This window comes from Notamacropus eugenii, chromosome 1 (assembly GCF_028372415.1).
Source record: "Notamacropus eugenii isolate mMacEug1 chromosome 1, mMacEug1.pri_v2, whole genome shotgun sequence".
NCBI lineage: Eukaryota > Metazoa > Chordata > Mammalia > Diprotodontia > Macropodidae > Notamacropus > Notamacropus eugenii.
This window is the reverse complement of record NC_092872.1, coordinates 196,188,934-196,210,030: the sequence shown is the minus strand read 5'-3', so window position 1 is coordinate 196,210,030 and position 21,097 is coordinate 196,188,934.

Below are 21,097 nucleotides of genomic sequence, written 5' to 3'. Positions count from 1 at the left end.
CTCAAAAGTGTCACCTTTAGTACAGACCTCAATTGGATATATCTCTTCTGGTCTGACTGCTCTTCTTACCTTTTTTTTTTTTTAAATACCATTTCTACTAAGTCATACATCTTATTGGGAATGGAAATATTAGAGTTCAAGGTCTTCAATCCCAAAATAGTTTGGTGTAGAAATTCATCAGTATTTTTCTATTTTTCATTTGCTTGATGTTCTCTTTTCTAGGTTTGCCATTAAATGCTTTCAGGCTTAGTTCTCTCAAGTCTTCTGCAATCTTGTTTTTTATTTGCACTTTTTGTCATTTAATGAAGTGATACTGCTCATAATTGTCTAGAATATTCCTCCCTAATATTTTACAAAAAAGGAACTAGTATTTCCTTTGGTTGCTGTTGGTGTTTTTGTAGGACAATGCAAGTACTTGAGGCAGTTTTTAGGTGTGTTTTTTTGTCTCCTTATTGTGGTAATTTATTTACATTGATTTAACCTCCTTATGAAATGGTGGTAGTCTATGTTGGTATCTCTTTTTCATTCATTTCCCATTTTTCATCATCAATGGCTTGTTTAAATAGAACAGGTTAGAGTTGCTTCAATCGCACACTACATTTTATTCTCATTTTCATCATTTCTTCTAATTTGATATTGATTTTGATCTTTGCTCTAATAAATTGACAGTTTGTGCATAAACATACAGTTCAGAAAGGGCTCACATCAGTAACCATTCATATCCTATCTACTAAAATGCAGTCAAATTAATTTTTATTATATTATTTAGTATTATGTAATGCTATTTGTTGCTTGCCTTATTGAGTTTCTTCTGTTTCTTTTATTGAATAAAATACTCATGATATGTAGACATACGATTTATTTGTACTGTGCAGATCTTTGACTTCTTTCATTTTTTTAATCTTGAGCTTTGTGGCAGCAGGGTAGTGCAGGGTGTAGAACACTGAACTTAGAGCAGGAAAACGAGTTTGAATCCTATCTTGGACACCTACTCCATGGACAAGTCACTTTTGCATCTGTAAAATGGGAATAATAATGACACCGCTCTTACAGGGTTTTTGTGACGTTCAAATGAGATAGCATATATAAAATGCCTTGAACATCTTGCACATTGTACAAATGTGACCCATTATTACTAATTTGCTTTCATGTATGCTTTTTTTTGCTGCTACCCCCATTAATTAAAGTCACCAAATACTAAAGTATGAATTGATTTAATTTGAAGACTCTTATGGAATTATTGATAGCATTTTTACAAAGATCCAGAACTAACCTTTTCTCTAATAGTGTTTCTTATCCCCAAACTGGTTCTTCTTCATAATATTCCCATTTCTGCTAATGAGACCAGCATTCTCCCAGTCATTCTACTCTAGGTTGCTTAAGACCTGAGTTCAAACCTGACCTCAAACACTTACTAGCTGTGTAATGCTGGACAAGTCACTTAACCTCCATTTTTCTTAGTTTCCTCAACTCTCAAATGGAGATAATAGCCTCACCTACTTCCCCAGGTTGTTGTGAGGATCAAACTAGAGAATATTTGTAAAGTGCTCAGCACAGTGCCTAACACATAGTACATACTCAATAAATGCTTTCACTTCTTTGATCACTTGCTTTCATCCCTATATCTGCTAAGTCACTAGTTTAATTCTTCCTTTGAACTGTTTCTCATATATATATATATATATATATATATACATATGTATTACTTCATTTATTACTATTTATTACTTCATTTTCATTACTACTTCCACTTTGTTAGTTTAAGCCTTTATCACCTCATACTGAGACTGTTGCTAGAGTTTCCTGTATCTTCTTCTCCTGAATTCATTTTTGTATAACTTATTTACATTTAAAATTATTGGGTTATATTATTTTTGTGTTTATGGATTTTATCTGCTTCTATTATAATGATACAAAGGTAGGCTGCCCTTCATTGTAAAAGCAACAGCAACTAACTGACTTATTTTGAGGAAAACCTATGACTTTTTTTCCTAAAGGTAAATAAATAAACATTGTGTCATAAAAATATAAAGTATGCTGTCAAGAGAAAGGAAACATAGGGAAAATGGAGAAATTTGGAATGACAAACAAATAATAAAGTTCAACTTTTTAAATTTAAGGATAGACTAACATAAGAGCTAACCCATCACAGGTCACCAACAAACTAGTGGCTTCACTAACTGAAAGTCTGGTCTCTCTTCCTAGTAGGGTAAAACAATGGGTCTTATAAGTGAACTTGGTCTCCAAGGCACAAATAAGCCTATGACAACCTACTGGATTTGTATCATCCTGACATGTACCACTCACCAAGAATCAGATCATCAGATACTGGCAGGGGTGGGGTTTCTTAGAAAACAAGATCCTGAAAATTTATCCTCTCAACTAACTCATCCAGAGAAACACTGCAAATAAAATACCTTGAGTACAATGAATGCAATGTTAATTGACAATGGGTGGTTTGCTACATAGGTGTCTGCCTATGTAGTGTCTAGGATAGGTGCAAACTCTACAGAGCCTAAGGACTACTCTGTAACAATGACTTGGTCAAAGAAGAGGCTTATTGGCTTTTGAGAGTTGAACTTGATAGCTTCTAAGGTCCCTCCCATCTCAGAATCTTTGATTTTATGATCTTATGTCTGGGTGTATATACTTTTTGATGGGATGAGCAAATCAGCACCATGGCCAGTGGCTTAAATGGAACCATATTTTTAACTTGCTGAAATATCTAGTTTTCACAATCGTATGAGCTAGGCAAGACAGCTTTTATTTTGTTATTCTCATTTTACATAGAAGGAAAGGCAGATTTAAAGAAGTGCAGGAATCTGTCCAATATCTTACACAATGTATATTAGAGCTAGAGCTAGAACACTGATCCGCTGACTCAGTTTAGCATCCTTTCCACTATAATACATTACCTCTTTTGCACAGTGTATACTTAGTAGGTGTGCAACAAATGTTTGCCGGTTGATTGATTCACTTTTTGATGCTAATCAGAAAGAATCCTACAACTTTGGCCTCATTAGCATTGTGCTCCAATTAATTTTGATTTGCTAAAACAAATCATGTTGTTTCTGTTTAATAGATTGTTGAGCTGAGTAGGGGGAAAAATAAAGATACAGTACCTGCTTATTTAATTTCAAAAAGAGCAGGCATTACTTAATGCTCTGAAGAGAGTGCATCAGCTCCTCCTGGTGGCTTGTGAAGTCAAATGCTTTCATCTCCCCATCTATTGTGGCAATTGATATAGAATCCTTTCCTGACAATACTTGTTTTCAATTATGTATATTTTAACTGGAAAATCTCTGAGCATTCAAGACATGTAATGAGCCCATTTTGCAGTTTAGAAAACCAGGACTAGGCTTAATAATTATGAAATATCTGCTTTTACCATAGCTTCCAGAAGCCTTTGCAAGGAAGAACTGGAGAAAAATCAAATACCTATAATGGGGGAAATGACTGAATAAATTGTGGAATATGAATGTAATGGAATATTATTTCACTATAGGAAGTGAATATGAAAAATTCAGAAAAAAAACTTGGAAAGACTGATGCAGAGTGAAGTAAGCAGAATAAGGAGAAGAATTTACATAATGACCTCAATCATGTAAAGGAAAAAAACACTGATAGTTTTTATTATATTAATTAATATATCCAATATTAACTTCAAAAGACTTAAATGGCATCCCTGTCTCCTATTACCTGTGTGACCTTGGGCAAGTTACTTAGTTTCTCTTTATTTCGGTTTCCTCAACTGTAAAATTAAGGGGTTGAACTAAATGGTACTTGAGGTGTCTTCCAGTATTGAATTCATGATTCAGTGAATCTTCTTTTGGAAAGTAGTTAGTTCATGGGAAATGATTTTTGATAAAGAAAAGAAATATCAACAAAAACCTAAAAAATAAAGCATTGATAGGACCAAGCCTTGAATTATTTCAAATAGTTTCAGGAAGTGACTGTCAATGAACTAGTACATATAAGGAAAAGGCATTTCCATTTAAAAGTTGAGCTTCAGAAATCATCCTAGCTCTTGAGCCACTCTCAAAGGTTCCAGTTTTTATATTAAATTTTAAAGAACCATACCTTCCAACTTGAAAAAAAATGGAACAGATGAAGAAAATAAAGGTTCAGAGAGAGGGTAAACTGCCCAAAGTCACACAGCAAGTGAATGTCAAAGTAGACTCTAAAATCTGAGCCTCCTATTTCCCATTCTAGTGGTCTTTCTACTCCACCAAAGGCCCTCTCCAAATCCTAGAGGCTAATGCCCATCACTGCATGATTAAGTGTTGAATGGAATGTGGTGCTAAACCTTTTCCTGTAAGTTCCAGGATCAGACATACTGTGGGAATATCTTGTCCTTATGTGTTCTTAAGGTCAACTTTATATACAGGCAGAATTAGCATTCACAGATACTCATAGTGTTTGAAGGACACTAGGAAGCCAAAACCATTATCTCCCTGCCCTAAAATGTCTTCTCTTATATCCTGTTCCTGATACCTGAAATCCTACCACTAGAACACTTATATGCCTTGAGGTAATGCTTCCTTTTAAACATGTAAAGAACCCATGTATTTAGATATTATTAAATGGGAGCAAATACTAATCTAGCTCAGTTGTTAACACTGTGGTTTGAATTATCCTTAAAAAAAGCATTGAGATGGTAGTGAAAAGGCCTGAACTATAGTCACAGCTCTGTAACCTTAACTTTTCACTCTCTTTAACCCCAAGTTTTGTCTACTCTAACTCTACAACACCCATTGGACCTATCACTTTTTTCCCCACTATCTTGGCTACTGCCCTATTTCAGGTCCTTGTTAGTTTTCTTCTAGAGACTCAGCTTCAAAGAACTAAGAGCATGCTTCTCTCCTCTTGGTGGTTAATTACAGGTGCAGAATGCGGTATATGTTGTCAGCCATGGCCAGTGTATGGGTTTGATTTGTTCAATGGTCCATGAACTTGATGACTGCTTGTTCCCACAAGGCCTGTTTTTACTGTACATTACTGTGGGTAAATGAGCTAGAGGTCTGCACCTGTTGGTTTATATCCTTGCCAAGTGTTAGTTTATGTTTAGAGAAAAGTTTTTGGTGGTGATGGTGGTGGTGGTAGATGTGGTCTTGGTGAGTGTGTGTGTGTGTGTATGTGTGTGTGTGTGTATGTGTTTGTTTTATTGCTTTAATCTCTCCAGAATATGAATTTTCATTTGGGGTCAGGGTACATCTGACCTAAGATATCCTTGTATATATTATTTCTACCCACTAGAATATAAGTTTATTAAGGACAAGGGACAGTTCCAATTTTGTCCATGTATTCACTTATTACCATGCCGTAATAGGTACTTAATAAATATTTGGTGTTTTTCTACTGTTGCACTCTTCTCTGGGTTTTAACTCCTTGACTTTGAAATGATGGTACTGAAATAGCTGTCCCCTACAAGATCCCTTTCATCTTTACTTTCTTAGGATTCCATGATTCCAGGATAGTTCTTTTGAGGGTAAACACTGATAGGAGGATGTGTTGTAATGAAGAAAGTTGAGCTGGGGTTTAACTCCCAGTGCTGCCATTTAGGAACTCTATAACCTTGGCCAAGCGATTTTATCACAAAGGCTTCAGTTTTTCACTTATGAAATGGACATGACTATCAAATAACAGCTGCCATTTTTCTAATTTACAGTGTATTTCCCCCCATAACGACCCTGTGAGGTAGGTACTCTATTGTCATCCTCATTTTCTATTTGAAGGAGCTGAGGAAACTGAACCTATAAACCAGAAAATTGATCTGGAATAAGAGGACTTGTTTTGGAATAGCAGCTCTGCCATTTATTATCTGTATAACTTTGGGCAAATCACTTTACCTCTGTGAGGATCTATGTCTTCCTCTTTAAAATAAGGGAGTTGAATTATATTCTCTTTTACGTTCCTTTTAGCTTCATATTTTTTGATTCTATGACACCAAGAAAGGGTTCCAAGCATAGGTGACAGAGTCTAATTGAAAGTACTGAGATCCAGTAATGGGGCACCTCTAGGGGTCACTGAAGACAAATTCTGCCTCCTTAAGTTTTTCTCAGCTCAGGTCATCCTTGGTTTATCACTGATTTAGAATAAACCATTATTGACTTAGAACCTTTAAGATCTTCTCTAAAATGCATTAGGATGTCAAGCTTTTGCAGACAGCTGCACTCCATTCAACAAGGACCCATTCAATATCTGAACACATGATTAGAAAACATTGGTAGTTCATTTAGCAAAACAAGAGCCTGCATGGAACCTATGAAGCACCAGAAAAAGTTTGGTTGGTTTGAAATACAGGCTGGAAAAGTGTTCTGCCTGTAAGATATTTCCTTCAAGCCCAGCAGACTGAATGCTTTTGCTGCCCCTAGACTTGGGAGGAAAACAAAAGGGAGAGGGTGAAGATACAAAAGGAAAGCACTGTGGTGCAAAGGGATTGAGCTTAGAGTTCCTACTTCAACTATAGGATCCATTCCAGAGAGGTCCAATTTCTACATGTAGGACATGGTTTATCTAGTATTGTTAAGGGACTTCTTATGACCTATAAGAGCCAAGAGTGATGCTTCAATAGCAAGCAAAAGATTTTACTTAGAGCAAATTTAATTTTTAAAATCTATGAATGGAAATGGAAAATTAATGAAAAAAGCCATCTGAGTTTTGCAAAAATCCATTTTACCAAGACTTCAAGAAACTTGAATTCATAATATTAATTTTTATTATAATAACTGACATTTTATAACCCTTCAAAGTTTGCAAAGCACTTCATAAACATTATCTCACAACAACTCTGTGATAGGGGTATAAAGGTAATATAGAGTGTGTGTTTATCCAGGTGGATGTATTCATGATACATCAATATCTTCACATGTTGTTTTTCAGGTCAGACTTTCCATCACTGACACAGCATAGATTTGAATTAGGGAGAGTGGTGATGGTTTGTGGTCTGTCTTTGCATATCCTCATGAAATGGGGACACACAAAGCAATGGGGTATACAGAAATACCTAAAAGCTCCAAGACTGAGTTCTCATCCTGATTTTAGAGACAACATGATACAGTGACAAGAAGGTTGAATTGGACATTTGAAGATCTAGGTCTTCATCCTCTGCCACTTACTTCTGTGACCTTGAATATATTTTAATTCTTTTTTGGCCTCCCTTCCTCACCTGTAAAATGCTGAGATTAGACAAGGTCACTTCTAAGGTCCATCTTTTGATCTATGCTAGACTAATTAGCAGCATAACCTTGGTCAAGTCATTTCTTATCTTTGGACCATTTCCTCATTTGTTAAAAAAAAAAAAAAAAGGAGGTGAGAGTGGTATTGGTTAAAATAGGTAATCCTTAAGGACCTAGTCAGCTTAACAATTTGGTGATTCTCTGAAAACAAAGATAATTTATTAAACCAAATGGACAATCTCAATGGATAGACAATCCTAGGGTCTTTATGCCAAAGCCTTAGGAGTCTTAGGAATTGTATAGAGGAAACTATATGGCACAGTGGATAGATAAAATGGTGGGCTAGAAATCGGGAAGATTTGAGGACACATTTGGCTTCATACACTTAGCAGATGTCTAGCCCTGGGCAAGTCACTTGACCTCTGTCTGTGTCAGTTTCCTCAATTGTAAAAATAGGAATAGTACAATATCACCCACATCCCAGGACTGTTGTGAGGATGGAAACAATATCTGTAAATATATTTATAGATTATTTTTCTAAAAACTTGTAAATATATTTATAAGCTTTTAACATGGTGCCTGGTAATCTAATAGGTGCTTAATAAATGCTCATTTCTTTCCTTTACAGGAGCTGTTAAGCCTCTCTGCAGCCCCCCTCCCACTATATAGGAGCTTTTATCACTTTAGATCCCAGTAAATAATGGCCTCTTTCTGTCACATTTTCTAGCTGTGGGTGCCTTCTCATTTGGAAAAGGTTATCTGAGCAAGAGGTGCTTGCCCACTCGATAAATCACGGGGAAGAGTCAGACAGATCTAGAATTCCTTTGCTGTGGGAAGTATCCTTAGGGTGAAGAGAGGGGGTGAGAAAATGAGACCCTAGCCATTTTCCAGCAATTGTTTGTTCCATCTTCCTGGGAACCTGGTGTCTGAGCAGGCCCCTATGATGACAGGCTAAATCAGTTAAAATTTAAGAGTAGGAATTACTAATTAGGAATTAGTAATAAGGTAGACTGCTTAAGTATATGAAATGAATAATACGTGCAGCAAAAAAAAATAATGATATATCATTAGGCTTTGGAGACATGTGGACTCTAAGCAATTAACCTCTATTCTTTCTCTGAATTACAATTGCACTAATTGGCTCTTTTACTTTGACGGGGCCAATATTAACCTTTCCATTTTTTTCTTAAGCAAGAAATTCAGTAGACTTGACTCTTAATTTTGGGGAAAAGGTGCACTACCTTTTCTGAGTAATAACCTATTTATGACTTATTGTTTTTTAAATTGTTGCATTTAAAAAGTTGTCAGACTTCCCAGGGAGAAAAAAAAGCATTATACAAAATGAAGAGAGAATTTCTCATCCTCTTGGCTCCAGTCTGGAAAATATGAGTGGAAAAAAACATTTCCATCCTTATTCATCTTCAAAGTAGCCTTTAGCACCATACAATATAGGTATGTTGGTGATGTATCTATGTCATATTAGATGAATACATCAAAGATCTGTGATTTCATCCATATGAAAGCTCCCTATACCTCAGATACATCTTAGGGGGTTGACTGAGGTTCAGAGAACTTGTGACTTGCCTAGGGTCTCACAGGTACGATAAGATGAATCATTAGTAACCAGGTTCTCTGACTCCAGAGCCAGGGCCCATTCTTACTCTGAACCAAACCTAAAACTGAGCTAATTATTGTTTTCAATTATTATAAAATATCCAAAAACAAAATAAGAATCCTACCAAGGGAGACTTCAAACTATCCAAGATGCTATTTATACAAAGACTGTATTTGTAGTGTGATGTTTAAAAAGGTCCAAGGGACATAGTTTCTGGGACATTTAATCATTTTCTTAATAAGGTTAGCAGGTTTATTAATAAAAGGATGGTCATTTGGCCATCACTCTTAGACCAAAGACAATCATAATATCAGACTCAGAGTTTACCCTTTGGAAGTAGTAGGTGGTCAGAGAGAGGCTGAGAGTGACACTTACATGGAGAAATTATCTCTACTCAGATCACCTCCAACTATTCCCAATCACTCCCAGGCTTTGGGATATCTAGACAAAAGATCTGTCTCCACCCACGTTTGAGTAAGAACACCTTGGGCTTCCCCGTCGTAGATTAATTCCTTGCAAGGTTGAGTGGGGTCTGACCAAGATCTAGGAGATTCAATGCAATCTCATTATCAGTAACGTCCTTCAAGAAAACTGAACTTTTAAACTTAAAATGAGGCATTTAGAAGAAGGCTCTGAATCTCCCTAATATATTGGTTACTAATAATCATTTCTCACAATAGCAAACACATTCCCACTAGTAATCACTGGTATTTACGTAGCATTTTAAAGCATATGATGTTTCCTCATTTGACCGACCCTCAATAACTGTATGCGGTAAGTACCCTAGGCATCATTATCCCCATTTTACAGATGAGGAAACAGTCTTATAAAGGTGAGTTGACTTAGCCAAGGTTGCATAGCTATTATCAAAGGTTTCTTCTGACTCTACGTCAACAGCCAAACATTTATTAAACACTTATTCCGTGTCAGACATTGTTAAATCTCCCAAGTCCACTAAACTATGCTGCCTTTCCTTGACAATCGTTTTTCACAGCTGAAATAGAGCTTAGAGACCGTCCAGTCCAATATAATCCATCTGACTCTCATTCTAGTGCTGCTTCCATTATAGAACAAATATATAAATGAGATTACAGAGGTTCCAGAGAAGTGACTTGCCTCAAGTATCAAAATAAATTATTTAATATGGCACATTTTTTTGAAAGAGAAAGTTTATCAATATGTTAAAGAAGACTGCTGACTGGAAGCAAGACTCCTTTCCATTTGTATGGAACTTTAAAGTTTGCAAACTGATTTTTTCCATTTGATCCTTGCAACAAACCTGGGAGACAGGTATCGATATGGTTTGGGGTGGGTGGAAACTTCAAAATGTCAGAGTACAGAGTGGTTTCCACCTTGAATGAATTTGTGCACTCAAACCTTCTTTCTGTCAAGGGGCAGTTTATTGTAATGCCAATAAGAACGGGCAGGGTTCCTAGGGAACCTGCGACTTAATGGTGTGAGTGAGACTGATGCTTAATTAATAAAAGGACATTGAAAGGATCTGGATGGGATTAAGGAGTGGTCTGTATATGCAAGTAGTCTAGGGTGGGCATAGATTATAGTGATCTAGGTGGGCTGGGGTGGACCAGATGCCTTGAGCAGAGGCACCAGTGATCTGGGTTGCTGAACTATATTGGAAAATTCAGGGACTGGATTGCTTTCAAAGATATGGTCTTTTCCTTTTAGGGATCCAGGTACCATCATCCCATCAATATTATCTTTATTCCCATTTTGCAGATCAGGAAAATTAAACTAAAAGAGTAAGCAAGTGACTTGCTCAGGGTCACGCTGCTAGTAAATGTCTAAGGTAGGATTTGAACTTAACTTTGACTCCAGATGTAGCACTTTATGCCATCAGCCAACCTTTTTTGATGATTGAGCAATATAAACTTCCCAAGTATTTAAAAAATATCATTTGACCACTCAGAATCTGAATAGTTAACCTGATTGGAGCAAGTTAATATAACTCTGATATAAAGCAAAATCTTTATAGTGCTTGATGTTACTAAGCTCTTTCCCACTCGTAACTACATTGGAGACAAAACGTGCCTGTGAAATAGGAAGTGAAGAAGTGGGATTTTGGGGTACCCATGGTCCCTTCCATCTCTAAGTCTATGAATCTAGATAGGAGAAAACAATTTCTGCCCCTATTTTACAGATGAGAAAACTGAGGCTTAAAGATCAACTTTCCCAATGTCCTATTAATTCAGATCTGCTCTTCTGAAATTCATGGTGCTTCCAATCCATTACACTATTGCTTCTGTACTGTATATTTAAATCATTTCACAAAAGGGACTTAAATTTTAACCCCTTGTTTTTCCTTTTTATTTATTCCCTTTATTTCTGTTTAAAACATGTCTGTGCTTCCTTCTTAACTTCCCTCCCCCCAACCTCCAGATTGTGGAGACAGAATAAATATAATGAGAAGCAAGTAGCAAGTCAAATGAAGTCTATGAGTATTATTAGCTATCTACTATGCAGAAAGATTATACGGTTATGAAAATGGTTTTTTATTTCTTAAGTTCAGAACATATATACGTACACAAACAAATAAATAAATAAAGATGGGGAGGCATGGCTAGACAGCAGTTCATCTGAAAAAGATATGAGGGGACTTAATAGATTGCAAGCTAAGTCTCAGTTAACAATAATGGTGGTTAAGTCAATAAGCATTTAATATGCGCCTACTGTGTGCCAGGGACCATGCTAAGTGCCAGGGATACAAAGAAAGGCAAATTATAGTCCCTGCCCTCAAGGAGCTTATACTCTAGTCAACTAGTGAGGTGACTATCCTCTTGTACCCTGCAATGTCCAGACTGCCTCTAGAGTACCATGTTCTGTTCTGGACACTACATTTTAGGAAGATTTTGAAATGCTGGACAGAAACCTGAGGAAGGCAATCAAGACATTGAGAACATTGAGATCATGCCGTAAGAGAGCCTATTGAAAGACCCAGAAATGTTTAGTGCTGAGAAGTAAATCCTTGGAGCAAGGAGACAGCAAATACTGTCTTCAAGTATTTATGAAAGTTTTTACTTGTAAGAGGGATTAGACTTTTCTTGTTTGTTCCAAGAATGCAGAATTGGTTTGTTGTTCAGTTGTTTCAGTCATTCTGACTCTTTGTGACCTTTTCCTGACAAAGATACTAAAGTGGTTTGCCATTTCCTTCTCCAGCTCATTTTAGAGATGAGGAACTGAGACAAACAGGTTTAAGTGACTTATCCAGGGTCACACTGCTAGTAAGTGTCTTTAACTAGACACTTACGCAACTCATGAAAATAAGTCTTCTTGAGCCAAGTCCAGGGCTCTATGCACTATGGCACCATTTAATTTCCCCTGCAGAATGGGTAGCAATGAGTTAAAGCAGCAGAGATAATTTTAATTTAATTTAAGGAGGAAATGTCTTAACAGAGCTATTCAAAAGAAGAATGGGCTGCCTTGGGAACTAGTCAGTCTTCCTTAATGTAGGAATGCATTCAATTAAATTAGATGGCCATTGATTGAATATATTGTAGAGGGGATTTTTGTTCAGGTATAGCTTGAATGAGATCATCTTTGAAGTGCCTCCCACCTCTTCAATTCCAGGCTTCTCTGTTTTTCCCATTTGTGGATAGACCACAAGATGGCAGTATTTTGTAGGACATGTGAGTCCAAAGGCTTCTATTTCATAATCCTGTTGGCATTCTAAAAAATGACCTTTCTTTCATCTGCTGCTACGTGGAAAGGGAAGCTGCGATTCAGGTCCATTCACATCCATTCTATCTTGACAAAGGGAGGGATGTTTTTCCTCCAGTGTTTTAACTTTAAATCTATAGAGAATTTTTAAAAACACCAATATAAGACACTCAAATTCCTGCCTCATAGGGCTCTTCCACCCCAAAGAAACCAAGGTTTTGTTATTGTTAGTTTGTGTTATTTTGCACTTCCCCCCCATACCTAGCAGTTAGGAAGCAGGGTGTTACCTTGGTGTGAACTTGATCATTTATGATCATAGACTATCAGATCTGAAATGGGGGTGATCTAGTACAATTTATTTTATGTCATATGATGGAAAATATGATGGTACCACAGCTGATTATTTCTAGAACCAATCTTAGACCCAGGTTTCACTGAGATTCAGTGTTGCTTCCAAAATAATTATAAGAATAAGATTAAGAACAAATAAAAGAGAGTTAACATTTATGTAACACTATTTGCCAGGCATGGTGCTAAGCACTCAACAAAGACTCTCTCATTCGATACTCACAACAACCTTGGGAAGGAGGTGCTGTGATTATCCCTACTTTACAGTTGAGAACACTGAGGTAAGCAGAGATTACATGATTTGCCCAAGCTACTAAGTGTCTGAGGCTAAATTTGAGCTCGGGTCTTCTTGACTTCAGACCCAGCACTTTATCCACTATGTCACCTACCTGTTCTATGGCACTACACTTCCCTCTTAATCTGACTGAAATTCTAGGCTTCTGTGTTACCTTTGATTAATTGATCAGGGTTGGGATGGGAGAGGACACCAGTACCTAAAGTGACTAGGTAGAATAAATGAGCCTTAAATCAAATGGAGACTAGGAGAGCTAGGTAAAACTCATTGAGGCTTTCAAGAAAATTCTTTTTCAGCTACTTTGCTAAAAGTATAATAAGCCTCTCTCCATATTTCTAAGACACTAGGTACATCTATGCTCAGTAATGCCAGGCAGAATTTATTTCAGTTTAGTTCCCTAGGCTGGAATTTTGTACTAAGGTGGGGAGAGTTGGATGGAGAGAAATCAGAAATAGTTAAAAATGTGAATAATTAAAATGTGAATAAATAGCACCAGGAGGCAGGCATCCAGCTGGGACTCAGTACCTCAATTGAGATAATACATGGAAGGTGCTTCACAAACCTTAAAGCACTTTATAAATGTGACATGTTATCATTACTATCCCCAAATGACCCAGTGTTACAGGCCCTGTTGAGTAGCTAGGCGGTATCCAGATGCATTTAAGGCAACATGGGGAACACAAGAGATATTGAAGAGAAAACCCCTGACCTTGAGGACCACTGGGATTATGCATGGCTCAGGGAAAGAAGATTGATTAAAATAGGCAGGAAAGAAGGACAGCAGAGAGGCTGAGTGGTTTAAATTTGATCCTTTTAGCAATGATTAAGCAATAATGAAAGATGGAAGAGAAAGGTTTCCTGGAAATCGATGACTGGCTGAAGGAGCTAATAGTCCTTGGTTTCACCTTGGGCTTCTCACCAGTCTGGCTTCTGAAATTCTCCCACTTTATCCTGTCTCATAATTCATAAGGAATATGAAAAGTTTATGAAGAGAAAATCATCTTTGTTATAAGCATAAAATATACAAAGGACTTGGAGAACGTATAACATTAACCTATTCAATCTTGACAATGTGTAATTTTAAAAAAATAGAGATTGTGCCCATTTATTGATGGAAAAAGTGAGGCACAGAATAGCTGTGAATCAAGGAATTTTCTCCCTCCATCCCCCTAAGATAAGGACAGCCAAATCACATTGCCTCGGGAATGTGAGGTTCTGAGTGAATAGCTGGCAGTTATGCTCACATCCATTGTCTATGAGCATTTAATAGCAAAAGTAATTAATCAAAATTCTTGCCTATTACTGGTTTCCTGAAGCAACCAAGAAAGTCACACCCAGTTACCAAACCATGAGTAGTAGCAAAGCTGGGATCTGAACCAGCTCCCTAAATCCAGGTCCAATGCTCTTTCCTTCACACAACACTACTTTGCTAGATCTAGCTCTGCCGCTAATTTGGCATTGGCCAAAATCATTTCCCTCTCTAGGCCTCAATTTCCTCATCTGCAAAATAAGAGGGGTGGATTAAATAGTTAAATAATAAAAGGTGGATTCCTTCCATGTTCACTTAAGAACTGGAACTGGGGGAAATACAGGGTTAGGGAATAGAGCTGGGTAACTGCTATATAATTTGAAATTAAATAAATTGTATGCAGTGTCCAGGAAAAATCGAAGGCAAATTTATAACTTTCCCCTCCCCCTTTTCAGACAGGTCCCTTTTTTTCTTCAGAAGTATAACCTTCCATAAAATTCAAAACATACAGGAAACCAGAGAAAATTCAAGGCAAAGGGATGTATTTTTGAAGATAAAGGCTAAGCTTCTTGCAAATCCAAAGTTCCCACTTGGCTTCTGCTTTTTGCCCTTTCTCTTATAACCGTCCCTTTGGTGTAAATGGAACAGGGGTGGATCTCAGGGGATGGCATTATGTTCTGTGGGGGTGAGAGGCATTAATAATGAAGTGGCATGTGCTGGATGAGAGCTTTGCAAATAAATGTGACAAGGGAAATGAATGGTATTATATTACATCCTAAATATAGATGATTGTACATGTGGATGCCTTGGGTTATTTTTACTTTAAATCATGGTTTTCCTTTAGTTTGGGATTTGAAGGCTCCTGAAAGTTTATAAATTATATTTGACTTTTATGGTTCATTTAGGTTATATGTATGCCATGTTGGAAGGAAGTAGGGAGAGACAGTAAAGGTCTGTGGGGATTGTGTTCAGATTGGATATCCAGAAAACATATTAAAGTCAATATGTCAAAATGGAACTCATTATCTTTTCCCTCTAAAACTTACTCCCTCCTACCTTCTTTGTTACTATACAGGGCAACCCCATCCTCCCAGTTCCTCAGGCTTACAACTTAGGAGTCATCTTGGACTCCTCATTCTTTCTTATGCCCGACCCTGCTCCCCCCAAACCCTCCATTTCATCTGTTGTGAAAGCCTGTCAACTTCACCTTAGCAACATCTCTCAAACATGCCTTCTGCTCTCCTCTGACTTTCTTAACACTCTGATGCAGGTCCTTATCACCCTATACCTGGATTATTGTAATGATCTGCTTATGATTCTACCTGTCTTGTCTCTTCCTGCTTCAATCCATCTTCCATTCACCCACTAAAGTGATTTTCCTAAAGCAGAGGTCTAATCATTTCATGCCTCCTCCCCACCCCATCCCACCTCCAATGGCCTCTTATCTCCAGGAACAAGTAAAAAATATTCTTTTTGACATTCAAAGCCCTTCACAACCTACCCCTCCTACCTTTCCAGTCTTCTTACATCTTACTCCCAATGGGTACTGTCCAATCCAGTGTCATTGGCCTCTTGGCTGGCCTATGAACAAGACTCTCCATCTCTTGGCTCCAGGAATTTTCCTTGATTGTTCTCCTTGCTTGGAATGCTCTCCTTCCTCAGTTCCAACTACTGACCTCCCTGGCTTCTTTTAAATCTAACTAAAATTTCTCCTTCTACAGGAAGCCTTCCCCACATCCTTAATTCCGGTGCCTTCCCTTCGATGATCATTTCTTATTTATCCTTTATATAGATTGTTTTCTTTATATTTGTTTGCATGTTGTCTCTCCCATTCAATTGTAAACTCCTTGAGGGTAGGGACTCTTTTTTTTATCCCAGTGCTTAGCACAGTGCCTGGTACATAGTAGATGTGAAATCATGTTTATTGATTAATTGATTATTCTTACTGTGGAGCTGAGAAGCAAGACTTTCTGAAAAACACTGATCACTGTATATCCCTTAAGAACCTCTGGATCTTTGAAGCACCAGTTCACTGAAATTGAAAAGTCCAGAGGTTGTATTGGAGTGTGTAAGCTGAAACCAAAAGGATAAGAGGGGCTTAGGGGTCATGAAATGGAAAAGATCAGAGGTACCAACAGTGTTTTATAAAGAAATCAGGTAAAAACTATCAAAGCTAAAGCTAGGCTGGGGGAAGCAGGATGTAGGAGGAAATGAGACCCAGAGCTGCAGGGTCTAGGGTTTGATGACCGTTACCAACAATCTAGTATTGAACAGGATAGAATGTATTCTTAGCTGCCCTGTTCTTCTGCTGCCCATGTACCCCCTTCAGCTGGAGAGCTCCTGGGATTTGTATGGAGCAATGATAACACTGGGTGACAGTGGGCAGCTACTCTTCTTAAAAATATTCCCTACCAATTCCTTCCATTGTCAATTTCCTCTTCATAAGCAAATACCCAGGGAAAGTTAAGATGGGTGATTCATGTGGGTTATTAGGTGTAAATTAATAAGATAATCAAGTTACTTTCTTCCAATCAACAGAGCTAATTTTAGGATCCTTAAGGGAAGAGGAATTTTGATTATAGAGTTGGGGAGAAGGCAAGGGTCATTTTGAAGTCTGGGGCCCATATAGAAAGAGTGGGCCCAGAAAGACTGATGGGGTCGGGGGGTTGGGGGGAGAGTGAAGATGTGAGGATTATCAGGTCACACCAGTCCAGAGCTGGAAGGGACCTTAGCAGTCTTCTAATCTAAGAACCTTATTTTATAGGTGAGGAAATGAAAGTTTTGTGAGGCTCAGTGGCTCACCCTGTCACAGGTTGTAAACAGAAGATCCAGGATTCTCATTTAGCTCCTGAGACTCCACATTCCCCCCAAGGGCACTGGAGGTTATGGGACTGAGAAAGGTGAGAGAGAAGTATAAGAAAATGGAAAGGGAGGTAGGAAGACCAAAAGCTGAACTGGAAAGAAAAATATGGGGAAGGGAGCTGGTGAAAGAAATTGTTCCTTAGATATGTAGAAACCTAAAGCACAGACTTGTGTTCATAGGCTTCCTGTTCTTTTCCTATCTGCCTGTTAGCATTCAATATTACATATGCAGACTGGTTCTCAATCTGCAGTTTTGAAGGAGTAAGACTGAAGTATGTAGTTTGGTTTCTAAATCTCCCCTGTGACAACAGAAGCAGTGAGTCTTAATTAAGAGTCTACTCATTAGCCATGCCCCATGCCAGCCAATGGACTCCAATGGATTTCCAGGGACTTAGCAAGGAAATAACAGTGACCTTGCTTGGAGCCTGAGCTCTCAGAGCTCACAATCACTTGTCAAAAGGCAGAAGGGAAGCATCCCTCAAATGCCTTGTGCTGCTTCCTATCAATTCACAACAGTGAATTGTATCCTGAGAAGAATATGGTTTTGAACGTCCCTCCTCACCCTCCTTCCTGACATGACAAATTTGTATCCTAAAGTTTGTATTTTGTTGAAAAGATTCACTTTTCAGAATGAAATGCCATCTTTATGAACAAAACCACTTTCGTTTAACTTTATGCTTAAATACACAAATGTTGACCTTTTGTACTGTAGTTCCTATTGATCCATCATCAGTAAAACCTGGACTTTGAGTTAGTTAAAAATAATTATAATAACCACAATAATTTTGTTGTTGTTTAGTCATTTTCAGTCATGTCCAAATCTTCATGACCCTGTTTGGGGTTTTCTTGGCAAAGCTCAAAGAAACTGGAGTGGTTTGCCATTTCCTTCTCCATCACATTTTATAGATGAGGAAACAAGAGGCAGAGTTAAGTGACTTGCCCAGAGTCACACAACTGGTGTCTGAGACCAGATTTGAACTCAGGAAGATGAGCCTTCCTGACTCCAGGCCCAGCACTCTATCCACTGCACCACCTAGCTGCCCCACAAAAATAAAAATAACTAGTATTTATGTAACATTTAAGTTTGTAAAACAATTGACAAATGTTATCTCATTTATTCTCACAACACACCTGGGAATTAGGTATTATTATTATCTCCATTTTACAGATAAGGAAACTGAGGCAGAAAAGTTTCTAAATGAGTAAGAAGGCTGGCTAGTCAGGATTAGGCACCTCAATCCATGAACAAGAAACTCAGCAAAATGAATGTTTCATCCAATCAATGAACATTCTCCTGTAAGCATTTAATGAAGCAGACACAAGATCCAATAGTCTCTTCTCAGTCCTCATCTTTATTGACCTTTCTAAAGCATTTTACACTGTGAACAATTGTGCATTCCTGGAAATCGCACCTCACCAGTATCCCTCTCCCCCCTGTGGCTCCTCCCTCCCTCAGATTGGAGAGGATAGAGGGTGGACAGCAGACAAGTTTTCCCAGATCCTCCATTTAAGGAGGAACCCAGGCCAACCATCTCTTCACTTTCCAGCTGACCATACTCCTCTTGGTGTTCTCACCAATTCCCCTGGGTGCAAAGCTCATATCTATGCTGATAACTCTCAAATCAACATATCCATCCCTAACTTCTGTTCTGAGCTCCAGGACTGTACTTCTAACTGCCTGATGGACATACCTACTCACAGGCATTTCAAATTCAACACGTCCAAATCAGAGCTCCTTGTCTTCCCTCTTAAATCTACTTCTCCTCCAACCTACCTTTTCTTCTGCCAAGCACCTCCATACCTCCAGTCACCCAAATTCAACACCTCAGAATCAACCTTGACTCATTCTCCCAAATCTTCCATATCTAATCAGTTGTCTAATGTTTTCACTTCCATGTGCTCAATATTTCTTTCCCCCTCCTCTCTACTCCCACAGCTACCACCCTGAGTTAATAGCCAATAAGTTTAGAGCACTTTAAGGCTTGCAAAGCACTGGACAAATATCTCATTTTATCTTCACAACTCTGGGAGATAGTTGCTGCTATGATTCCCCATTTAATCATTGAGGAAACTGAGACCCACAGAATAATTTGTAAATCATTTGTCCAGAGTCACACAGTTAGTAAGTGTCTGAGGCTAATTTTGAACTTGGGTCTCCCTGACTCCAGGTCCAAACTTCTATCCATTGCACCACTTGGTTGCCCACTTAATACCTGGAAATATTTCTAGAGATCTTTTCATATAAGCCCCTCATTTACCAGAGGAGGAACCTGAGACTCAGAGAAGTTATTTGCCCAATGTCATACAGCTCAAGTCCAGATAAAAGTCCAGATAAAAGACTTCAGCCCGGGCTTCCAGATTTCTAGTTCAGTAAACCGTGCTGCCCCTTTTTTATGCATGGTAGTGACAGTCAGTGTTATTCAAATCTAACTGAGGGGCTAGAATACTCTAAAATCACAAAACTTCATCATAGTCTATAATAGCTCCCTTCTCTTATCTCTACCCCTCTCCCAGTAATTGTCTTCTGTGCCAAGGTTCAGTTAGAGTTGGGGGAACCTGCGGCCCCAAGGCCACATGTGGCCCTCCAGGTCCTCAAGTGCACCCTTTGGCTGAATCCAAACTTCACCGAATAAATCCTTTTATTAAAGAGTCACTCCAGATGAACTCAGGATGTTCTGCCAGGAACTTGCTTAGGAAAAAGCCCCAGGAAATTAAGGAGAAAGTTACTTTTAATACAAGTTGAACACTGTTCATAACAATCAAATCTAGACAGTTTATTTAACAGGAAAACCCTGGGATTGTTTTCCTAGTGGTCATAGGTTCACAGATTTAGAGCTATAAGAAACCTAAGACATCATCTAAACTGAGAAACATTTCTGGGATTGAAAATACTATACCAGAAAGTGAAATACCAGGGATAGCTGGTCCAGGACAAGTAATTATGGGGCAAGTAAAGAAGAAATTGAAGTGGGGGGGGGGGGGTGAGGTGGGGTGGAGAGTTTGGAGGGTGTATGAAAATGGGGGGAGGAAAACAGAAAAGGGTCCTTCTGGATTTTATTAGCTAGGGGCAAAGGTAAAACTGTATGGACAGGGAGCACTGAACTCAAAGCTACACTAGACATCAGATTTTGACCTCCCCTCTGGGCCTGGACGTTTTTATCTCTATACCCTCCCATCTCTTCCTCCCACATTGCAGGCTTTGACAGCACATCCCTTGGGGGAGGTGAGATGACAGCCCATATTTCCTTTTAAGAACCAAATCTCACTGGAACTATTTTTGGACAGTCTGACCCCAAAGGGTAAAAACACTGCCTGGGAAATGAGACCTTTTCAGCAATGACCTTGTTTTCTAAAACAAGACTCTCATCTCCCAGCACTGTTCTTTTGTGCTCCCTGCTTCCTGCCCCATACTACAATTGCCTTCCAGGACACAGTCCCTCTAAACCTGTTATTTCTGCTGGTTCACTGGTGGTTCTGGGCCACTTGTCTTTATTTCCATTTGACAGATTAATTAACCACGTGTGGGGAACACTTCTAGTCAGTGCATAAGTGGATTCTCAAAGAAGGTAGTACAAATGAGGCCTTTAATTTGTCTCTTTCATTCTATTTTATACGCACTGTCAAAGCTAAATATTCTCAAATTTGAATTTTATGCTGGTTTTGCAAACTGGAATCCCACACCTACCCAAGGTCTGGCCTTTTTCCTTCGTGATGCTTGAGATGACTTTTACTCTTCTTTCAGGTTGGTGTAGCAAAAAGATAATTGGAGTGGGAGTCAGGAACCCTGGGTTCTAGTCCCAGCTCTGTGACTATGTGGTCTTAAAGAAATATCAACACATCTTGGGACCTCAGTTTCCTCAACAATAAAATGAGGG